At 35.3% G+C, this 25,541-nt stretch overlaps 1 long non-coding RNA gene across 3 annotated transcripts in view; it reads left to right on the forward strand.

Moving 5' to 3' along the window:
• LOC136793924 (uncharacterized) overlaps nt 1-25,541 on the forward strand; it is a 142,977-nt gene that overhangs the window by 86,696 nt on the left and 30,740 nt on the right. Inside the window, exon 3 of one of the 3 annotated variants that reach the window (XR_010840010.1) lies at nt 15,056-15,142. The exons of 1 other annotated variant lie outside the window; for it this stretch is intronic. This is a non-coding gene — a long non-coding RNA (uncharacterized lncRNA). Of the gene's footprint in view, nt 1-2,097; nt 2,185-15,055; nt 15,143-25,541 lie in introns of those variants that run through there. One more of the 3 variants, XR_010840008.1, reaches the window with a different exon arrangement.

The raw sequence follows: 25,541 nt of genomic DNA on the forward strand, positions 1-25,541 counted from the left end.
GAATTAACAAAAACCTTCTACATATCTAGCTATATGATATACTAGTCCGTATTTTTAAAAGTATCAACACCTCAATCAATATGTGTGTTTACATTCTGGTGCGCTTGCTTCCCTGATCAAAGAAGCATAGTAAGAGAATCAATCCTTCATAAGCATACTATCTGCTTGAAGAGTTACACTAACAACACAAAATAACTACAGTTTGTGCTTCACAGTCCTGGTGCAAAAGGGATTCAAAGGAGGAGGAAAGACTAAAAGAGCTAGAATGGGAAAAGATGCCTTCTCTAAGGAGGAAACCTTGAAAGTGCTTTTCAGATGATGAGATGACATGGCCAGATAAGAGAATGGGCTTCAGCCCTGGGTCCAGATACAACTGCAGTTTTCAGAGGTAACAACAGAGGCAACCTCACTACAGAGCAATATTTTACATTTGGAGAGGAGGTGCACATGAACCTAGATAGGTAGAGTTCTAGATATTACGGTATTTAGATTTAATTTTGTAAAACTAAAACAAAACCAAAAGTCATGTATTAAATGTATAAAATAGTGTGAGAAAGCACAAAAAATGATACAAGAGGTAAAATAGACACAGTGAAGCATATTCAAATGCATAACTTCATGTTTGCTAACATGAAATAAAAATGATAAATATTTATGGAGGTTGCCTCTTATTTTACTAAATCTCTCCACAGGAAAAGAGAAACATGAATTTAACTATGGAAAACGATCATTGAAAATAGTATGAGAACACTGCTGCATTATCTGGACAGCTAGGGAAAAGTTATACAAAACTATTTCTAAGCCAAAGAAAAATGAATATAGAATATTCCTTCAAGAGAACTCTAATATCCAGTGAGAAATTACCAGGAGAAAGCTCTTCATTCAAACTCCCGTTTCCAGGAGAACAAAAAGTAAGAAGTCTAGTTAGATACTCCCCACATGATTACCTTTGGGCTATGACTTAAACAAGAAAACTAAATAAACATATTATTGTGAAGAAAACAAACCTGCTTATTTAAAAGAGAATCTTATAGTTTATATTTATTTCTCTACCATGTTAGAAACAGAGAGTGGACAAGCTTACATTTCAAACCTCCCCCACTGTTATTTTTAGGCAAGGAAAAGTGAGAATACATATATTTGTAGAAAATAAAATTTAGAACCACATCTTTCACAGGTGTTTTTGAAAACTTGAATGAAAACAGGGCAGTCTTAGAGCATGAAGCTGCTCTTTTGTTAAATTAAAAGCTATGTTTGTGTTTTTATTTAATTGGGGAGGGGCAGTTAATAATTATGGAAATGTCTTTCAATAATAACCTTGAGATTTTGATATTCTAAATTGAAGCAAATTTTGACTAATAAAGTCTCCCTCAAGATAATTAAATTCATTGTTAGTTAAGTATTTAACCTTTTAAGGAACTCAGAATTCAAAGGCTGGGGGGGGGGATTGATAGAAAAGAGAAAGAGAGGGTGAGACAGAGAGGGAGGAAGAGAGAGAGACTAATAGGAGGGACGGGTGGGGGTGATGGGAAATTGTAAAACACCTATTTACAGTTTTTATGGAATAAAATAAATGCTACAGAGCCACAATTTTCTTTATAAAGGCACACCAAATATACCACCTCTCAAACGTGGGTGACAGTAAATCAGCAAGAAGAAAACTGTTCAATATTATATCTGGTGTTCTACATGAAAATAGTCACATGAATTATCAATTAGTTCTGTTATAGCCAGCCACACCTTGATAAGATAGACTAGAAAACAGATTCATAGTAAAAATGAATGCTTTCCAGGACACAACTCTCCCTGAGAAAGACTTACAAAGTAGAGAATATATTGTGGTGTTCTTGATTGGTTAAGAAGAAACATTTAACTACACACAAAATGTTCCATTAAAATCTATGCAGAGTGTAAGTTCCATCAATCTTTGCAGAGCTGTGTTGCAAATTACTTAATAGTATGGGGGGGCGGGGGGAGAGGGGTGTATGTATGGAGAGAGAGAAAGTATGTTTGTGTGCATATATGTGTGTGTCTGTATTTGACCATGAGGGAAAGTGGATATTCAAGTCATAATAAGTTTAATGTCTCTGTTTTCAGGCAGACCTGTATGTGTGATTGTGTGTTGAGCTTCAGGAATGGGCATCATGAATAAGTTCAGCAGTACAATACCAAGGATGGAAAAGATATCACTAAAGCTTTTCATTTCACCTCCTATTTGCAGGCAGGTATGCTCTTGAATGATCAAAAGAAGATAGCTCTGTTGCCCTTTTCTAAAAGTTTTCAGAAAGGAATATTCTTTGGCCATTCTTTACCACTGCAAATTATATTAAAACATATGTAGGCATCTACTCACTATGTGAAAAGTTAACGAGGTAGTGGAGAGGAGGTCATAGATCTAAAGATGTGTATATTTTATCCATATCATACCTGGACATCAAATAAGCGCTAAATGTTTCCAGTATAATCTGATAGTAAGTATAGTAAAAGTTAAGGAAAGGTAGTTTGGGTTCACCTCTTTCCAAGGAAAAAGTAATATTATTGACTTCATTGAAAAACATTATTTATTTTACACAATAAAATATCTCCCACTTTTATATAACTTCGCCTATTTCTTCATGAAATCACTACTTCATTTGTTAGGATAGGTACAATCATGGCTGGATCCTAAGTTGTCTTTTCTTTTCTATTTCTAATAAAATGCAAAGATGTGTGAAAGTAATTCTAGGTATTAAAAAGCTGACAAAAATTCAAGGAATCTAAAAGTAGATAATTGTTATCATTGTTAGTCTTATGACAAGATGATATATTATATCATTTTGCAACTCAGGCTTTGGAATTCCTGAGACCTGAGTTCAACTTCCAGAGGAGCAATTATCAGCTATGAGTCAATACACAAATAAAATTCTCTGATAATCAATTTGCCCAACTATAATATGGGTACTAAGTAATATTTTAAACATATTGTGAAATATAAAATAGAACTGTTTATTACCATTATTAGTGTTATAATCCATAATCTCTACTTCATGTTTGAGGTACTCTGATGCATGCCGTACATTTATCATCTCATGAATTCATTCCTCCACTTGCTAGCAAGATGCCTGATTGAGTACATGGCAGACAGTTAACATTTAAGTTAATGATAGCAGTTACTGTGTGGTATATGAGAAATGGGTGTTGGTTTACAATAAGATTTTGATTACCTAATGGACAACACAGAAATACTTTGGGAAAAGATAACCATAGTGAGTAAGTATAAAGCAAATATGAAACAACTTAGATGAAGGTAATTTACTAACACTGCTCTAGCTGCTTGTGCTTTGAACTGCGTTAAAAAATATACAAATAGCTCATACTGCTCAATATCAAAAAAACAAATAACCCGTTCAAAAACAGGTGGAAAATCTAAATATATATTTCCTCAAAGAAGACATACAGATGGCCAACAGGCACATGAAAAGATGCTCAACATCACTAATTATTAGAGAAATGCAAATCAAAACTACAATGAGGTACCACCTCACACTGGTCAGAATGGCCATCATCAAAAAGTCTATGAATAATAAATCTTGGAGAGGGTGTGGAAAAAAAGGAGCCCTCTGACACTGTTGGTGAGAATGTTAACTGGTGTAGCCATTACAGAGAACAGTACGGAGGTTCCTTAAACAACTAAAAATAGAGCTACCATATGATCCAGCAATCCCACTCCTGGGTATTCATCCAGATAAAACTTCAACTAGAAAAGACACATGCACCACAATGTTCACTGCAGCACTATTTACAACATCCAAGACATGGAAGCAACCTAAATGTCCATCGAAAGAGGAATGGATAAAGATATGGTACATATATACAGTGGAATATAACTCAGTCATAAAAAAGAATGAAATAATGCTATTTGCAGCAACCTGGATGTATCTAAAGATTATCATATTAAGTGAAGTAAGCCAGACAAAGATAAATATCATATGATATCACTTATATATGGAATCTAAAAGAAAATGATACAAATGAACTTATTTATAAAACAGAAATAGACCCACAGACATAGAAAACTAACTTTTGGTTACCAAAGAGAAAGAGGGGGAGGGATAAATTAGGAGTTTGGGATTAACATATACACATTACTATATATAAAATAGATAACCAACAAAGACCTACTGTACAGCATAGGGAACTATACTCAATATTTTGTAAGAACCTATAAGGGAAAAGAATCTGAAAAAAGAATAGATATGTTTGTATGTATAACTGGATCACTTTGCTGTACACCTGAAACTAATGCAACATTGTATATTAACTATACGTCAATAATTTTTTTAAAATAATAATAAAATTATAAATGTACATACTGGATCTACTTATCAGCTATGAAGCTATAGGGAGGTCATGAAGAAAACTGAAAGATGATAAAAGGGCTGAGAAATAGCTCTGAGAAATGTTAAATAGAGCTTTCATTTTTGGCAATAGAGCAACTGGAATATGGTAGGACTTGATTTACATAAAAAATGATATGTCTAACTGGTCACTCTTGGTACAGCTTAAGGAAATTTTATTCAAGAGGGCAGAAAATAAACTCTTCCAGAAGATGACAATAAACATGGTAAAAGTGACTATAACCTCTTTGACAGCAGGAGAGGGTCTTATTGGTCTTCACATAATGGTGGTATCTGGTGTACAATAAGTGTCTTAAAACATTTATAGAGAGAAAGAGACAGAGTGTGAGTCAGGATGCTGTCTTCCAACCCTGACTAGACTAGTGGATGAAAATGTGGCTACTCACAAAATTACCTAAAATGCTTCTTAAAAATACAGAGTGCCAGAATAAAACCGAAAAAATTAGGAATCCGATTAAGTTTTGAAAAGAAAGGTTCATGGGTGTTTCTGATGTCAGTCAGAATTGGCAGCCATTAACGTAGGCAATGAAATCACTGGATCAGAGCTCCAAATTCCATTTGGAAGATGAGGCTGGCCTTTAGCTCAGATCTTTGCCCATGGCATGGAGCACAAAGGGCAGAAGCTCTGACAAGGAAAGGGGCTAGATTATTTCTATAGCATATTCCTGTTAAACTAGAGTTTAAGCAACTTTGAAATGCTTATGAAGGAAACATGTTCAGTAAAATGTGTAAGTCATACAGAGTGAAGTAAGTCAGAAAGAGAAAAACAAATATCGTATGCCTGTATGCTAAGACATATATATGGAATCTAAGAAAAAAAAAAAAAAGGGTCATGAAGAACCTAGGGGTAAGATAGGAATGGAGACACAGACCTACTAGAGAATGGACTTGAGGATGTGGGGAGGGGGAAGGGTAGGCTCTGACAAAGTGAGAGAGTGGCATGGACATATATACACTACCAAATGTAAAATAGATAGCTAGTGGGAAGCAGCCGCATAGCACAGGGAGATCAGCTCTGTGCTTTGTGACCACCTAGAGGGGTGGGATAGAGAGGGTGGGAGGGAGATGCAAGAGGGAGGAGATATGGGGATATATGTATATGTATAGCTGATGCACTTTGTTATAAAGCAGAAACTAACACACCATTGTAAAGCAATTATACTCCAATAAAGATGTTTAAAAAAAAGTGTTAAGTTGACTGGCCTCATCCCATTGTTCTTAATGAAAGAAGAAAGCTATGAAAAGCAGAAATTAGGCTTTCCTTCTCTGTTTTCGAGAGACTCACACTGTTAAAGTAATTTAACAAGGAGACTGTTAGACTGGGGTGGTTCTAATACCTTAGTAGCCTATGTAAGCAAACTGAAATCTAATCCAGAGTCAATGCACTTTTATGTGAGAAGACAAAACTGAAGAACAACCAGTCACAAATAGGTAACTAGCCTTCCCCAAATAAGGTAGCTGCTTAAGCTACAGCCAATCAGATAATTTCCTTACTTTGCTTCCCTGTCTGCTCTATAAAAACTCCTAGCTCCTGTCTTGGAGTGCTTCTAACCACTGCCTGACTTGAAGGGATGGCTGCTCAAATCAACTCTTCAAAATTTAAATGTAACTCAGTTTATCTTTTAATAACACTGAAACTTTTAAGTTGGGACTTGACTGAATTTACCACCTGAGAGGTATCTTTATTTTGCAAGGAGAACAATCGAACTCATTTAAAAATTTTCAGCCATTTCCACATCTTGGGGAGCAGCCTCTTGTTTCTCTATAGTGATGTAAGGTTATTCCTGTACCATCAAATATAAATATGCTTTAGAGTCATGCCAATTTGCTAACACTGTATACACATTAGCAATTTCAATCTGGTGTATTATAACATAGATGTATATTAATGTTAGATAAGGCTAGACAGTTGGATTACACCCAGAGATGCTCCTAGAAATGTAGTGCTACATCATGAGAAGGGGGGAAAAAAGCAGAGTTGTCAGCATTGCTTTTCCTTAGCCAACATGTGATTAGTTGAGACTTCTGCAGAAACTTGTCAGGGGTATAAAGTACACTTGGACTAGGAGGTGGGGCAGCCTTTTAACATATTTCTCTCTCTAATAGACAAAAAGTTTAGATTAGTGAAGGTGCAGCCTTCTTAGATAAAATTCCTTCTAACTTAGTCCTAAGGCATTCATTATGCTGAATTTGACCTGTTCTCTGAAGTTATCCAAAGAAGCTGAACTTTATGATAAACTAATGTCATTCACTTTATGAATCAGCACAAGACTAACTAATCTTATTACCATGTTTAGTCTGGTTGGTTTCAGTAATCCAAAATTATATTTAAACTAGTACACTCTGGTATACATCATTTTCTTCTAAAATATTTACGACCACCACCATCACTACCAACACCACCACCATCTTAATTTCCCAAGCCAGACTGATCTCAGAAAAGCTAGGAAAAGAGAACCACTTCCCTAAATTGATGGCATATTTATATTAGATTCTAAGTAGCTTCTACAGGCAATCTTTCACATGTTCAGTAGGCTTCACCCTAAAGCATTTAATAGACAGGAAACTATAGATACTAATTTATGAAATACCAAATTTCTACATGTATACAGTATTTGATTCATTTATAAAATGCACATACTCTTCTCAAGTCTGTAACAGCAAAGTGAAATCTGTAAGACCTTAGTATGTATCTAGACTCTGCTACATACTTACAAACAGAAGTGTCTTGGGCAAGTTCCTTCAATCTCTCTGAACTTCACTTTGTTCCTGAATAATATGTCAACAATCTCAGTCTATATCATGAGGTTATTTTAAAAAGCAAATAAAATATGGTTTACAAAATGAGTTCAAGCAATACCTGGCACATAGTGCTCAATAAATTTTCTTTACTTTGTTTTATATCCCAATCGTTTAAGAATGTACTTCACAAATCGTACTTGAACGTGTGTGTCCTGAGCTACCATAAACATGTGTTCCATTTCTAAATATTTATATTACTGAATCCCTTCTCGGAATCTCAGGTTTTAAAGAGACATAAAGTCTGCGTCTTGAGATAAAATTGCTGTAGCTGTCCTCTCATCAATTCACAATGCCAAATTAGTTGAAGAACTCTTAATTATCAGAATTCTAAAACAATATTCATGTAAGAGAAACTTAAGGGATGCTTACCAGAGTGAAAAGAGCACTTGCAAAACAGATTATCAGCATTGTAGGTGACCACAGAAGGATACCGGAGATGACAGAAAAATGAAGATGGGCAATATATTTACCATTTTCAAAAATGAAAAATAGGCAGATACTGCTTGAAGTACTTCCTGGTAAATACTACAGGAAACTTAATAAGAGGAATACTTAGATGAAAAAGAGGCAAGTCCTAATAATCTATGTTAACAGAGAACAAATACTAACAGTATATCTTTACTTGTATGTCTTTTTAAAATATGTTTCAGGTGTATGTAAAGATAGTTCAACATATGTATACACTACCTAGTGATCACCACCACAAGTCTAATTACCATCCATCACCATACAGTTGACCCCCTTCATCCATTTCATCCACCCCCTGACCCCATTACCCTCTGGTAACCACTAATCTATCTTCTGGATTTATGAGCTTTTATTATGTATTTATTTATTTACTTATTTACCCATTTATTCATAGATTCCAATATAAGTGAAATCATATAGTATTTGTTTTTCCCTGTCTGATTTCTTTCACTTAGCATAATACCCTCAAGGTCCATCCATGTTGTCACTAATGGCAGAATTTCATTCTATTTTATGGCTGAGTAATATTCCATTACATATATATATATATATATATTTTATCCATTCATCCATCAATGGACACTTAGATTGTTTCCATATCTTTTGTGAATAATACTGCAATGAACATAGAGGTGCATTTATCTTTTTGAATTAGTGTTTTTGTGTTCCTTGAATAATTACCCAGACGTGGAATAGCTGAGTAATATGGTAGTTCTCTTCTTATTTTTTTGAGATATCTACATACTGTTTTCCATGTATTGTAAATTGACTTTTTTTTTTTTTTTTTTTTTTTTTTTTTGCGGTACATGGGCCTCTTACCGTTGTGGCCTCTCCCGTTGCGGAGCACAGACTCTGGACACACAGGCTCAGTGGCCATGACTCACGGGCCCAGCTTCTCTGCGGCATGTGGGATCTTCCTGGACCAGGGCACGAACCCGTGTACCCTGCATCGGCAGGTGGGCTCTCAACCACTGCACCACCAGGGAAGCCCCTGGAAATTGACTAGTTACATTCCAACCAACAGTGCACAAGAATTCCCTTTTCTCCACATCCTCTCCAACATTTGTTATTCCTTGTTTTTTTCCAGTAATAGTCATTCTAAGAGGCATAAGGTGATACCTCATTGTGGTTTTGATCCGTATTTTCCTGATGATTAGAGATGTTGAACATCTTTTTATGTGCCTGTCGACCATCTGTATGTCTTCTTTGAAAAAATGTCTATTCAGATCCTGTGTCCATTTTTAAATCTGGTTGTTTGTTTTTATGTTGTTAGTGTTGTTGTTAAGTTGTATGGGTTCTCTATATATTTTGGATATTAATGTCTTTTTGGATATATGAATTGAAAATATTCCATTCAGTAGGTTGCCTTTTTGTTTTAAAGATGGTTTTCTTTGCTGTACAAAAGCTTTTTACTTTGATGTAGTCTTATTTTCTTATTATTAATTAGTGACATTTATTTTCTGCTTAAAGAAGTCCTTTTAACATTTTTTATAGGGCCAGTTTTGTGGTGGTGAACTCCTTTAGCTTTTGCTTATCTGGAAAAAATCTTAATCTCTCCTTCCATTTTGAATGATAACCTTACTAGGTAGAGAATTCTAGGTTGAAAGGTTTTTTTTTTTTTTTTTTTCTTTCAGCCCTTTGAATATGCTGTGCTACTCCCTATTGGTCTGTAAGGTTTCTGCTGAAAAATCTGCTGATAGTTTTATGGGGTTTCCCTTGTACCTAACAAGTTACCTTTGCTCCTTTTAGGATTCTCCCTTTATCCTTAACTTTTACCACTTTAGAATGTGCCTTGATTTGTGTCTCTCTGGGTTCATCTTACTCAGAACTCCCTGGGCTTCCTGGACCTATATATCTGTTTCCTTCACTAGATTAGGAAAGTTTTCAGCCACTATTTCTTCAAATAATTTTTCTGGCTCTTTCTCTCTTCTCCTTCTGGGACCTTTATAATGCAATCGTTATTCTGCTTGATGTTGTCCCAAAGGTCCTTTGAAATATCTCTTCACTTTCTTAAAATTCTTTTTTCATTTGCTCTTCTGTCAGATGAGTTCCATTACTTTGTCTTCCATTCTGCTGATTCATTCTTCTACTTCATCCAATCTACTATTGAACTACTCTAGTGTATTTTTCACTTATAACTTCTTTGGTATTTTCTTATATTTTCTATCTGTTTGTTGAAGTTCTTACTGTATTAATCCATTCTCCTCCCCAGTTTGGGGAGCATCTTTATTACCATCAAGCATATTTATCAGGTAGATTGCTTATCTCCATTTTGTTTAGTTCTTTTTCTGAGGTTTTTCCTTGCTTCAATTGGAACATATAGCTTTGTCTCCTTATTTTGTCTAATTTTCTGTGTTTGTTTCTATGTATTAGGTAAGTCAGCTACCTCTCCCAGTCTTGAAGAAGTGGCCTTATGTAGAAAATATCCTGTGGGGCTCAGAAGTGCAATCTCACCTGACCACCAGAGCCAGGTGCTCAAGGGGTGTCATTTACATGAGCTACGTGTGCCCTCCTGTTGTGATGGGGCCACGGCTGCTGCTGCAATGTACTGGTGGGCATGGCTGACCCCTGGAACAACTATGGGGCCCACCACAGCAGCTGTGGGGTGCTGGGGTGGGACTTGCCCCCCAAACTTCTGTGCAGCCCAGCCACTGTGGCTGTCAGATGCTGGTGGGCAGGGTTATCACCAGGTCTGCTGTGAGGTCAGGCAATAGCTCAGGGATTGGCAGGGCTCCTGGAAGGGTGTGCCCACTGGTGCTAATAGTTTAGATGGAGCTTTCCAAAATGATGCCCACCAGAGCTGGTATTAGCAAGGTAGCCCAAGATTGAAAAAAATCACTCCCACCAGTGTCTCAGTCCCTTGTGAGCATCCCAACTGGTTCCTGCCTCTCTAAAAGATGCTTCAGAATTAGTAAGTGGATCCTGCTCACCTATGGTCCATGTACTTTTCAATTTGGTGTTCTGAACTGTGTTTCAGGTGAAGTGAGTCTGCATGCAAGCCCTTTAAGAGTGGTTTTTTTTTTTTTTTTTTTCTGTTCCCTGTAGTTCTATGCTTTTCCTGGAAGTATTTCCCATGGGTTTTCAATGGCAGGTGTTTCGGGGGCTCATCTTTCCCAGGCAGGATTTAAGGATTGAGGTGCTTGATGTGGAGTTCAAATCCCTTACTCCTCAGGGAAAATAATCATACCTTTGTGATCCTTCCCAGTTGTGGAATCTCTGCAGCTGGGGTGTGGTTTTTTTTCCCTTGGTGCTAACATCTCTCTCTTTCCCTACCTGTCTCAATGTTGCCTTTTAACCCTTTGTTGGAAAGACTGTTCATTAGGCTTTCAGGTCCCTTTTAGAGGTAATTATTCCATATGTAGCTGTAGATCTGTTGTGTCCATGGGAGGAGGTTAAGTTCAGGTTCTTCCTATACCACCATCTTGAACCTTCTACAATTTTCTCTACTTGTATAACTTTATTGCAGATTGAAAAACTCTCTCAGGGATAACCATGTGAAAAAGATGGAGAAAAATGACCTGGATGCTTGTGCAACTAACTATGCTCCTAAATATTAAAAAATTATGCTCAGATATTTTACTAAATTGATCCACACCAACCTGAGAAATATCTAGACATCTATTAAAAGAACATGGCCTTGATTCACTCTTAATAAACATTTTGGCCCTCAATTTGAATACAGATTAGGAAGTAATAATGGCATCTATTAAATCCCAGTTATGTGAAAATGCTTTGCAAAGCATCTCTTCTATATTATTCCCTATACTCCTGAATACCACTCTATGAAACAGTACCATAATCATTTCCATTTCTTTTATAGATAAAACACTTAGGCTATAAAAAATAATAATACTAACAACAATAATAAAGGGAATGGTAGGAAACTTTGGGAGGTGATTGATGTCTATGGCCTTGATGGTGGTGATGGTTTCACAGGTATATATTTATCCCCAAACTCATCAAGTTGTATACATTAAGTATGTACAGCTTTTCATAAGTCAATCCTACCTTAATACAGTGGTTTTCTTAAATGAGTACTTGATTCTGATGTTGTAACAATTATATTTGGAAAATAATTCAAAACTTATCCTGTATATCTTTTTGTTAAAAATTAAAATGTTACACTAAGTTTGGAAGAAATAAACAGAAACTTTACCATTAAAAAAAAAAGAAACTTAGAGCCAGAGAGGTCTGGGAACTATCTCCAAGACTCGACAACTGGTTATGCAGCAGCAGTACTAGGCTAGGAACCCAGGCTCTTCTCACCTCCAATGCCATTTAAGTACTAGTCTATAGTGCCTCTTGGTATACACATGCTAATTACACTTGCAGATGTCAAATCGGAAGGAGAGAATAAATACCTTGGATATCAGATTAGGATAAAAAATATCTTGATAGGTTAGAATGGGAAGCTGGAACTAGACTTTAGCAAGAATTAGTAAGCTCATTTTACATCTATGATCCAAATTACAACTATACAACTCAAGGAAAGGAGAGGGGTGATTTAGGGACAAGGGCTCAGTGTGTGTGTGTGTGTGTGTGTGTGTGTGTGTGTGTGTGTGTGTGTGTGTGTGTGTGTGTGCGTGCGTGTGCGCTCGTGTCTGTTGGAGTATGGTCACCCTATTTACAGCATTATCCAAAGATAGAATCGTATGCTTTTGAAGAATATGAGCATTCTGATTCTGAAAGCATTCAAACCTATGCTAGATGACATTTAGGAAGGTACTATGGCTAGGATTTAAGCACCAGATGGATGTATGGACTGAACATTTAAGCATCTTTCCAACCCTGATATTCTGCTCTTATGGTATGCTCAGATGTCCAAATAAAAAAGAATTCAACGTGCTTAGGAGAGACAGAGCAGGATATATATTTCTAGTCTCTTCAGTTTGTAGTAAATAGTTGAAAAATCCATCAAAAGAGAAAAATTATATCTCGACTGACAAGCCTCACCCAATGCACACCCCAGGCAATGCTCTCATGTCACTGAGAAACAAACTGGCCCACCCAGAAGAGAGCCTCACTAATCTTGATGCTTAAAAGCTGGAAGCCTCACTAGAGAAGTGAGCAGTCAAACGGAGCTTGTCACTGTTGATTAGTTGACTATTGAAAGATGCTACTCTTTATACAAAGAAAAAAGAGAGAAAAAAATAAGGAGGATATTTTTCCACCACGATGGACGAGATCCACCAGCTGAACCCTATAGCTGGAGGGTAAAGGTAAATTGCCATCGCTGGTATTGGTCACTTTTAGCTGGGGTTTGAATACAGTGTATAACAAAAAAGCAGGCACAAGGGAGCACCTTTCTTCTCCCTGAAGGAATTAGTGGCTAAAGGAATACTGTCAGCCACCTTCCTGGGTCCCTCCCTCAACATATGTGGACTCTGATCACAAGCAGCCAAGCTGGGCTTCTCTCCAGTCAGGGGCATATGGTGAGGTCAGAGTGGCTGAAGGGGCTGAGACAGATTTGATTTCAGAGCTAATGAGAGAAAGACCATCAAATGCAGTTGCACAGAAATTAGGAGATTAAAACAACTCCTGGCATTTTTGCTGCCAGTGTTTCCCCACTTCCTTGCTCAGTGACTTGTCAGCACACCTAAAATTGGGGGTTTGATAAGAAAGAAGGAGAAATGTAAGACAGAAATATTTTTAAATAAAATTATGAATTTTGAAGAATGGAAGAATCATTTTACACAGAACAGCAGTTTATGATTACTGAGACACCAAGGAGTAGCACTGCTAAGAATTTAACATGCAGTAGGGCTTCTCTGACAGGCACTGTGCAACAGCATTCTCCCAGCAGCCTGACATCATTTTGCTTGGTTAGGATGGGCATGGCTAGCGTGTGACTGAAGCTAACAGGAAAGAGATGGTGCAGGTATGTAAAAGCGGGGGGGTACATAATTTACACACAGTTCCCCCATCCAGTGAGGAATTATAGTTCAGATGAATACTGCGCTTTCTTGTGGTACAGAATTCAGGATACAAAATACATTTTATACCAGGAAGTAATAATGCTACAACTTTGACCCAGTTCACCACCCAAGTAACTCCATTAGGAAACAAATGAAACTGTCTAAATTAAGTGAGTAGACTAATTGAGGTTAGGATTTCCAGAACAGACAGAGACAGCCAAGACTCTAATTAAAGGAGCCTCTCAACCTCATACAAGGAGCAAAGGAGCTGAAATAGAACATGAATTCCTTCTACTCTGCACTACAATAGCACCATCTGACTAGTTAAACCGCTGTCCAAACAACCACACATATGCACAGCCCAGTTTAAAATGACAAAACATAAACATATAATTTAGAGGTATTTGAAGTATTATGTGAGTTTAAGGGAGATCCAGAGAAATTGGGAGAGAGGGAAAATGGGGTTCTGGCTTTGGGACTGACCTTGAATGCCAACCAAAAATCCCTTGGCATTTTGGATTCCTGAAGTAAAAAAAAATAATAAAAATATTAGAAAAACTACAGACATGAAAAGGGTTCCCTGAAACACTTATCAGGAGACTTGGCCTCAATATTTCACTCCTCACAATCTAGTGTTAAAAAATCAGCACTGGTTGTTTTTTTATTTATTTACCCTGCAACCTAATATATTAATTCAAATCCTAGTAGAAGCTACCTTTCACTTTGTGTTGCAATGGCTAAACAGCCACCTAAAGTAATTGTTCTCTGCTATTAAATTAAAAATTAGAGTAAGGAACAAAAACCAAAATAACATAGTTAATGAAAACACACCAAAGTTTTAAGTCATTAGATGGCACAGAAGAGCCTCTGGTTTATTAGGAAATGTCACCTGCCAGCAGCTAACATTTGAAAGAAGTCTTATATCATTGTCCTGGCCAAACTATGACAAAGCGGAGAAATTGCTTAAGCAAAAACAAGGACAATAAAAACAAAGGTTTTCTAAATTACTGTTGCCCGTGTCATTAAATTTCATATTGTGCATGGAATATAAATACATCACTTTGTTCTGCATGACAAGCAGAAGTGAGCATTCATACATTACTCAGCCACTTAATTAAGTGCCTGGGATATTTGCAGTTAGCAGAAACTAATAAGGGAATCACATTTAAATTCAAATCACTCCTCAGGGTAGCTGTCTGCAACATAAGCAAAGCTTACTGGGTAGATGTTCCACTAAATGCTCAGCTAAAAGCTTAGATTCACTGTATCTGTTAATAAAGAATAATACTACTTGTGATTAAAGGTAAGAGTAAAATAAATAATTCTGTTACAGATTTTGAGTGATGTTTTATTTAAATACCCATTTTGTCTATCATTTTGTCTAATAGAATAAGGGTATGATTTTGGGCTTTGCCCACATAGAGAAGAGGTTCCATAAAAAACAAATGACTGCACTGACCCTTTTCATTGCAGTCTTTCAACAGACCTGACAGTAACGGTCCCTGCATCACAGACAGTAAACAATAAAATTATAAAGTGCTCATTCAGAAAAAGGAAGCTGGAAACAAAGTGATGGAGGGTCACAGGAGGCCAAGAAAAGGGAAAAGAGCGGAGAAGGGAGAAGGTAGGTAATCACATTTTTTATAACAAGAAGCCAAGAACCCAGTATTCCGAACTTTGAGGAATTACTCCACCCCTAGCCACTGACCAAGAGTGGGTTTATTTTTAATCATTCATCTTTATAAATTTTAACTTTTCTGGACTAAAACAGTCCCATATGGTTTCAAATCTGCTTTTGATTCTAAACAGCCTCCACACCGAGCTTCTTCAAAATTTCAAAGCCATCTGGACGCCAGTGGTAAAATGACCTCTCACAATTTCTCCTCACACAAAGTGTGGTTTTTCAGTTTCAGAAACTAGATTCTCAGGGCCCTAAGTGGTTACCAAGGATAGAAGTAGAGGTGTACAAAAGACCCTATCACTTGAAGGGAAATATGCTCTAACCCAAGGTGCTTAACAGAAAAGTGAGTGGAACAGCTTAGATTCAGATTGTACACCTTTGTCCTACTCACAGAAATTATATACTTTCACCTGCAATCACATATAATTTTGCTACAGAAAACATAAAATCCCTAAATTCCAGTCTGTATTCCCAAGTAGAAATAAATCAACTAACTCAAATATTTTAACACTGCAGTTAGAGTGAATATAATATTTTTGGTTAGATGGAAATTTGGCATTTTCTACAAGTCATAAAATCTTTGAAGCATAAATTCTGATTGTCACAATAGGTACTGTCACACAGAATCACCTCAGATATTGTCAAGGTACCATCTGGCATTAGTTATACGGCAGTGGATGAAAAAGGTGTAGGTCTAGCATTCAATTCTTAAAAGTATAGGGATCAGTATTCATACTAGTATCGAAAATCATCACAAGACAAATGCAAGGTATATACACGGAAAGTATTTTGATGATTTACATAGGAAATCATCAGCTTGGTTATATCTGGGAAGAAGACAAGGAGACGTAGCTTTTAGCTGTATATCCTTTTAGGCAATTTGAATTTTTTGCCATGTATATGTATTCATTTTGGATGGGAGAGTAATTAGATTAAAAAATAAAGTTTACCTACAGCTCTTTAAAAATTTCACCAACCACTTATCTCAAATACCTCAGTGTGAAATAACACCTTTAATATTCATAAGCATCCAGTGAAATCTATCCTACCATTATGAATAACAGCCTCCTAAGTCTGTAACCACACTCTACCCTCAATCTGCCAAATGAAGAGCCTCTGGAGCCATGTCCTACTGGATCCACCTCATTCTTAGTAAAATTGTTAAGGATGATCACTTTCTGTTATTTGAGTCATGAGTAAAATTATTTTAGATACTTGAATATTTAGGATAGATTTTAAGAAGTTGCAGAGTCAAATATGAAAGGCTGGCTACTATCACAAATACTGCTGAAAATCTGAGAAGATTCACACAATAAAATTTTTTTTCTGCTTTTTTGTTTTTGTTTTTGTTTTTTATCCCTAACGTTATAGACCAATGTGAGGTTATTTAGAGATTCTATTATATAAAATGAGAGTCCAGATTCCTTCCATTGTATAACTCAGGCATATTATTCTGGGTCCTAGGTCTCCTCCATATTCAGCCACTAGGTGAGCAAAGAAAGACCATGGAGGATAGTATGAGATGTTTTATATGAGCCAAGCATGGAGACAGCATTCATCACTTCTAGCCACATTTCACTGGTATCATTCAGTCACACGGGACCACCTATCTGCAAGGGAAATATAAGTTAAGTGTCTGCTTAGGAAGAAAACTTTGGTGAACACCATAGTAGGTTGGATCAGTCTTCCCACATTTTCACTCTCTTTGTGTATCCATACCTTTTGTCATATGACTTTGCAGTACAGTTCTCAGGAGAGTGAGCAGTATATATATCCTGAACTTATTGATCTTGTCTTTGGCCATATGATTTGCTTTGTTCAAAGGAATGCTACCAGAAGTGATAAAAGCAGAAGTTTTAAACGTGCTTAGGGATTTTTGGCTCCCCCTGGTATTCCTTCCTTAACCTTGAGAAGGTCATGCCCCAAGGAGGATGAGAGATGTGTGAAGTAGAACAAAACCTGAGCAGATATGAGTCTGAAACCAAACCTAGCCAACCCACAGCCTGAAAGAGAGCCACTCACTTTAGCCCAGCCTAGATCAGCTGAACAGAAATTGGCCTGCAACTCTGTGTAAGAGTAAGCTTGTTGTTATAAGCTACTGAGTTGAAAGGGGGTGGGGGGCTGTTATATATCATTACTACTGTAGTAACTAACTGATACAGATATACAGCAGTCTCTGCTTCAGTTACCTTCTGTGAGCAATTATCATCTTAAATGACCTCACTAACCGTAATTTTCAAGAGTATTTTGCTGGTATTTTAACACTAGACATTGCTCTACTTTGATAAATATTGAGAGAATTGTGAAATCTAGTAAAATTTGGTACAATAAATGAGTTAAAACTAGGTTCGATAATCTGGATAAGATATTGTTGTCTCACCATATTTTTCAAGGACTCTCAAATAATTATTTACTGGGCTTTTTAAGCTTTATTGAGGTATTATTTACATATCCAAACTGTCCATATTAAAATATACAATTTGTTGAGTTTGGACATTTACATAAACCCTAGATGCCATAGAATGCTCATTTTAAATTTGAACATATTTATGAGCAGTTAATAATTCTCCCAAAGTCATCTGCAAAAGAGTGAGAAAGACAGTATCTATCTCAGCTACTACAACTGTAGTTGATCATCCAGAGACTGATTTTATTTTTTTGGTCTTAGAATTTTTTGTCTAGGTTTCTTCTTTTAGCACCTGCTTTAGAATATTTATTTCATAGCTGGTTAGAACTTTAAACAAAGGATGATCAGAAGCAGAGGAGATTGTTTTATACAAACCATGAACTAAATATTATATCAGGCATTTAAAATATATTGCCTTATTAAATCCTCAAAATATTCCTATGCATTATTTTTATTTTTCCCCATTTATAGATGAAGAATCTGAACATTTTAGCTTTTCCTAATTTTTTTAATGACATATGATATATGATTATATATCATATATATAATATGTGATACAGTTGGAGAGGTAGGCTTAAAACTAAGGGAGTCTTCCTCCAGAGTCCAGACTTCCTCCATTAAACTGGGTTGTTTCCACAGTCAATGTAAATTTAGTAACTTTAGTAATAAAACAGAGGCTTAAATCAAGGTCTAAACTTAAGTTTAAGGATGAGCAGGGAAAATGCATTACATACACATACAGATACAATAAGTCCCCTACATATGAACCTTCAAGTTGTGAACTTTCAAAGATGTGAATGTGAGTTCCATTAACATCAGACGTGAGTGAAATTGCAGCCTGTCCTCCGTCTCCTATTGCTGATGTTCCGTCAGCTCTACCATCTCCCACCTCCTTTCCCTCCTCCAGTCAGTAACTCTTCTTGCCTGTTCACTCAGTGCCAGCCCCTGTATGCCAACTGTTGTACTGTACTACTGTATTTTTCAAGATACTGTACTGTAAGATTAAAAATGTTTTCTTTATTTTCTCTGTTTTTTTAATGTATTATTTGTGTGAAAAGTATTATAAACCTATTACAGTATGGTACTATATAGCCAATTGTGTTAGTTGGGTACCTAGGCTAATTTTCTTGGACTTATAAACAAACTGGACTTACGAACGCACTCTCAGAACAGAACTCGTTATATGTAGAGGACTTACTGTATTTGTGATTTCATTTTCTTTTCTTTTTTTAAAAAAAAAATTATTTTATATTGGAGCATAGTTGATTAACAATGTTGTGTTAGTTTCAGGTGTACAGCAAAGTGATTCAGTTATACGTATACATGTATCTATTATTTTGCAAATTATTTTCCCATTTGGGTTATTACTGAATATTGAGTAGTATTCCCTGTGCTATACAGTAGGTCTTTGTTGATTATCTGTTTTAAATATAGCTGTGTGTACATGTCAATCCCAAACTCCCAATCTATCCCTCCCCCCAGTTTTACTTTCATAATTACACGATAAAGTTTCATAATAATGCTTAACTCACATAAGAGAAAATAATTCATTAGCATTAGTTAGTTTGAAGACTAACTGAAGAAAGAGGATATTCATTTGTAGAATAAGAACCAATGGTTTTCAAACTCTGATTTCACCACAACTTGTTATAACCAAATATAAGTAAATATCCAAAGACTTTTCCCCAACCCTTCTCTAGAAATTTACATGGGAAAGACTAACTTCACATACGATATAATTATAAAGAAAATAGCTTCCAATTTCAGAATCTACTAAGCTTAATAAATGGAAAGTGTAGGTTTAGTCAATGTAACAAGAAAATAAATTGCAAGAACCTTTCTGTACCTGAACTTTGGTCAAAAAGTATCATCATTTCTCTTATTCTCTGAGTCATTTACCTTAACTATCAGAACGGGAAGAAATAAACAGACAGAAGATAAGTTTTGTTTAAATTCTTGTATAAGTCAACTAAATTTTAAGTCAACACAGAATGTTGAGTTTCCAAAGGGACTGAAGAACAATAGCTCAGTAGTTACTTGCAATGGGAACAACATTCAAAATTTCATAGGCTCATTAGAATTCATGACACCTGCTCCACCTATTGAGTCAGCCTGTGGTGGGTGGGTATTGGAAAGAGAAAAGTGGGTGACAAATGCAATTTCCATGGACCAAAATAGGTTCTGGTACACTTAGCTCATATGATTTCTTCTATTTAGCTCTTCTGAGGAAAATTTGGAATAAAAAATACTTACCACACAAAGTTTTTCTATTAAAAAGTACTTTTATAAAGATTGGGATGTAATCCTAGTTTCTATTGCAGTATAACTTCTAAATACAAAGGTATTCTGATTTCCCAACCCAATTTCAAATACAGACAATACATAAGATTGGCTTTTCTCCTAAGATAAGCTCCTACTATTTAGTAAAAAACCATCAACCAGGTGACAAATCGGCTTTCAATAGGCCTTAAATCAGCCCATAATTGGAAGTAAGCTCTCTCTTGTCAAAAGTTCAAAGACATCTGTTATCTCTTCACTAATTTTTCATGTTGAAATTTTAATAGCCGAGCAAATTCTATGCACCACCTCTCATTCAATTATTAATCTGTGAATAAAATTATGAAATTTAAATAATATCAGATATGCTCATTCCCAAAATGTTCATTACGGTACTTGTGTACTTTCCCAAGGGAAGACTTAAAACCAAATGAAATCTAATTTTGGCGTTGCTTTGAACATTTTCTTGAATATGACCTCTTTGAGATTTTAAGGTCTTTGCCTCTTTAAGATAATGTTGAGTGCATGCATTTACATTATAGTACTATTTTAAGACTCACCTTGGCTATCTCCATGATGCAGTAGCTACTCTCAATTCCCAATCTGAATTAACTTGGTTGTATGATAAATACACAGGTAAATCCTTCTTCAATAAATGTCATTTTCATTATATCTTTTAAAAGTAACTGAGCTTAAGTAATTAAAAATAATCAGGTTTAGTCCTCAATGATGAAAAACTGAAACCATTTCCACTAAGATCAGGAACAAGATAAGGCTGCTCATTCTCACCACTATTATTCAACATAGTTTTGGAAGTTTTAGCCACAGCAATCAGAGAAGAAAAAGAAATAAAAGGAATCCAAATCGGAAAAGCAGAAGTAAAAGCTGTCACTGTTTGCAGATGACATGATACTACATAGAAAGAATCCTGAAGATTCTACCAGAAAACTACTAGAGCTAATCAATGAATTCGGTAAAGTAGCAGGACACAAAATTGATGCACAGAAATCTCTTGCATTCCTATACACTAATGATGAAAGACCTGAAAGTGAAATTAAGAAAACACTCCCATTTACCATTTCAACAAAAAGAATAAAATATCTAGGAATAAACCTACCTAAGGAGACAAAAGACCTATATGCAGAAAATTATAAGACACTGATGAAAGAAATTAAAGATGAAACAAATAGATGGAGAGATATACCATGTTCTTGGATTGGAAGAATCAACATTGTGAAAATGACTCCACTACACAAGGCAATCTACAGATTCAATGCAATCACTATCAAACAACCACTGGCATTTTTCACAGAACTAGAACAAAAAATTTCACAATTTGTAATGGAAACACAAAAGACCCCGAATAGCCAAAGCACCCTTGACAAAGAAAAATGGAGCTGGAGGAATCAGGCTCCCGGACTTCAGACTATACTACAAAGCTACAGTAATCAAGACAGTATGGTACTGACACAAAAACATAAATATAGATCAATGGAACAGGATAGAAAGCCCAGAGATAGACCCACACACATATTGTCACCTTATCTTTCATAAAGGAGGCAAGAATATATATACAGTGCAGAAAAGACAGCCTCTTTAATAAGTGGCACTGGGAAAACTGGACAGCAACATATAAAAGAAGGAAATTAGAACAGTCCCTAACACCATACACAAAAATAAACTCAAAATGGATTAAAGACCTAAATGTAAGGCCAGACACTATCAAACTCTTAGAGGAAAACAGGCAGAACACTCTATGACATAAATCACAGCAAGATCCTTTTAACCCACCTCTTAGAGAAATGGAAATAAAAACAAAAATAAACAAATGGGACCTAATGAAACTTCAAAGCTTTTGCACAGCAAAGGAAACCATAAACAAGACCAAAAGACAACCCACAGAATGGGAGAAAATATTTGCAAATGAAGCAACTGACAAAGGATTAATATCCAAAATTTATAAGCAACTCATGCAGCTCAATATCAAGAAAACAAACAACCCAATCCAAAAATGGGCCAAAGCCCTAAATAGAGACATTTCTCCAAAGAAGATATACAGATTGCCAACAAACACATGAAAGAATGCTCAACATCATTAATCATTAGAGAAATGCAAATCAAAACTACAATGAGATATCATCTCACACCGGTCAGAATGGCCATCATCAAAAATCTACAAACAATAATTCTGGAGAGGGTGTGGAGAAAAGGGAACCCTCTTGCACTGTTGGTGGGAATGTAAATTCATACAGCCACTATGGAGAACAGTATGGAGGTTCCTTAGAAAACTAATAATAGAACTACCATATGACCTAGCAATCCCACTACTGGGCATATATCCTATATACCCTAAGAAAACCATAATTCAAAAGAGTCATGTACCAAAATGTTCACTGCAGCTCTATTTACAATAGCCAGGACATGGAAGCAAACTAAGTGTCCATCAACAGATGAATGGATAAAGAAGATGTGGCACATATATACAATGGAATATTACTCAGCCATAAAAAGGAACGAAACTGAGTTATTTGTAGTGAGGTGGATGGACCTAGAGACTGTCATACAGAGTGGAGTAAGTCAGAAACAATACCATATGCTAACACACATATATATATAGATTCTTTTAAAAAAAAAAAAAAAAAGAAAATGGTCAGAAGAACCTAGGGGAAAGGTGGGAAAAAAGACGCAGACCCACTAGAGAATGGACTTGAGGATACAGGGAGCGGGAAGGGTAAGCTGGGACAAAGTGAGAGATTGGCATGGACATATATTGTAAAGCAATCATACTCTAATAAAGATGTTAAAAATTTAAAAAAAAATTTTTTTAAATCAGGTTTAATTTCTTTCTTCAAGTTTGTCACTGAAAATCCTCTATTAGCTGAAATTCTCTAGAAGTATTGACTAATGTCACTGTATGTATATAAAATTAGTTTAAATTTTATGATATTAGTAAAAACAAATCACTGTTTTATATCATTATGTAATTGATAGTCATTGTTGAAAATATATAAAATATAAAATGAAAAATCTATAATAATCTACCATCCAACACCTAAAGATAATTATCTTTCATTGGAATAAGTTAATAAATGTTTATGATTAATTTATATTTATATATGTATGAGATATTTCTGTAAATGTGGGATTATTCATTTTATTCTGTTTTATAACCTTTTCAATGTGTATTCTCTTTGCTTTGTTTCCTAATTATTTGAAAGACATTTTTATATTAATGTAATCATGCTTATATTTAGTTTACATTATTTTGTCTAGTTATCAGTGGTTATAAAAAAAATACTCTATTAACTTCCTAGCATAGAGCCCAATATTTAGTATGTCAAACCTCACAGACCTTTCCCATTGACCCACTATCCTTTTCCCATGTTTCAAAATTTGCAATGTTGATATCTTATAATTACTGTTATGGAATCATCTGTTTCTAGCTCAGAATTTCTTTCGAAAATTGCATTAATTTATAAGACAGATCTTTATTTAATTGGCTTCAATAACCTCTGCAAGAGCAACTTATTTCTTCATCAAGTCATGATTTTTATGCCTTTATTTGAATGCATTCTTTAGGAAGTTGATGTGAGAAATCTTATAACACTCTTTTGTTGTTCTCACACACAGATATAGAGTTATTAGACCTGAGAAAATATGAAATCAGTGTGATTCTTTTTCCTTTTGTCTGAACCTATTTTGTATCCTAATTGGATCCTTATAGAATCTTTTAAATTTACTTTTAAGTGTAAAACAAAAATTCAGCACGTGTAAATATAAATTTCTTAAATGAATATTGACTTACGTTCAGTAAACCTGTTCAATCTAAATATTCAAGTCTTTCTAAGTTTAGGATAGTGTGCTACAATTATTTATTTAATTATGACCTCTCCTTCATCAGTCATGTTTTTTCAATCTGTTAGGTCTGTCCTCCACATCACATCTTTTCTCTTTCAGTTAGAAGTCTCCTTCTGTAGATTTTCATCTTAACTGGTTTATTTTTTCAGCATTATCATGACTATTACTCATTGCTCACATTGTTTTAATTTAATAATTTTGATTCAGTTTCATGCAGTGTATACTTCATCTTATACTGTTATCTAAGTTTTTATCTTTTAAGGAACAAATTTTTTAAATTTTCTAAATGTTTATTCTGCTTTTTGAGTAAGTCTGTTCCATAGGAAATAAAACTGCTATGATTTTTCAGAGCTGTTTCCATTCCATTGGCAAACTGGGAGTGCAGAAAGTTAAAAATTTATGTTCATGTGCCCATAGACCTCAGAGGGAGTTGTATTATTAAAGCTGACCACAGTCCTGATCAATGTACTATTACCCATCTTTCCTTGGGATGATATCTTTAATCACTTGTCTATCTTATTCAAGATTACATACACTCTGGTTTCAGAGAGCACAGGCATAGAGATAGTTAGGTACATGATAGATAGATAGATAGATGATAGATAGATAGATAGAAAAATCGATAAATAGCCTATAAATAAAAATGATGATGATGATGATGTGCACTTAATAAATATGAACGATTATGATGATGATGTGCAGCAGAAATCATGATCTCAGAACACTATTAAACTATACTCAGTTCAGAGTAGAAAACTATAAATACTATACTATAAATACTAAGTGATACTGACATTGCTACTGTTGCATATGTTTACCTTACTTGAAGAGACAACCAGCAACTTTCTTTTCAAATACGCACTGAAAGGAAATAATTGTGTTCATTGAATAGCTGCTTTAGAACACAATATAATGAAAAAATGTAATCTAAAACAGTGAATCCAAACTTTCAGGAGATAAGAATTATTTGATCCCTTGACAGAACAGAACATGTAGCCAATGTACATTTATAAAGTTAATTTATAAAAGTGATTTCAAAATGTGTTCCTAGATCTTAAGCCCTCCTTCATGTAATTGGAATACTCATAATAAAAAATCCTTGGCAGAAAAACTTGTAACAATTCTTTCTGGATGGAGATTTAATAATTTGTAAAAGCAATCGTTCGATAACCATTGCCTAAGTAAATAAATGCTACCACGGACAGAGGCCCTCCATATAATTTTCATTGCATTAACAGTTCCATTTTTTAAATCATTAACTCTTCACTAAGAACTCGTTGTGAATATAGCAATTAGCATTACTCTGGTTTTTACAGATGTTATAAACCGTGTTTTCTCAGGAGTAGGTGGGAGTTGGCAAGTTGACCAAGGGCAAAAGCCAGCAAGTGGTGTGTCTCTGACCTCTCTTCCAGTTACATTTAGAGCAGCTGAGAATACTGTGATTCCATCTACAGTTATTTGAAACTGCTGATTTGTCCAACCTTCCTTCCACTTAGAGAAAAATCACACAAAATTTTTCCAGAATTATTAGTATCTATGAAAGTTCTAGTGTAGAAATAGACATATCTCTGTCAAGATATGTATACTATGGGTCTCTCATTATTGCCTAAATATTAGGAAATAAAACAGTCTAAATTTAGAAATCCTAAATCTAGTTATTTTATTCACAGTGTTATTTTCTAAAGCAATGATCATAATGGCTTATGTTTCTTGCTTTACAAGTGTTCAATGTCACT

This window comes from Kogia breviceps, chromosome 3 (genome assembly GCF_026419965.1).
Source record: "Kogia breviceps isolate mKogBre1 chromosome 3, mKogBre1 haplotype 1, whole genome shotgun sequence".
NCBI lineage: Eukaryota > Metazoa > Chordata > Mammalia > Artiodactyla > Physeteridae > Kogia > Kogia breviceps.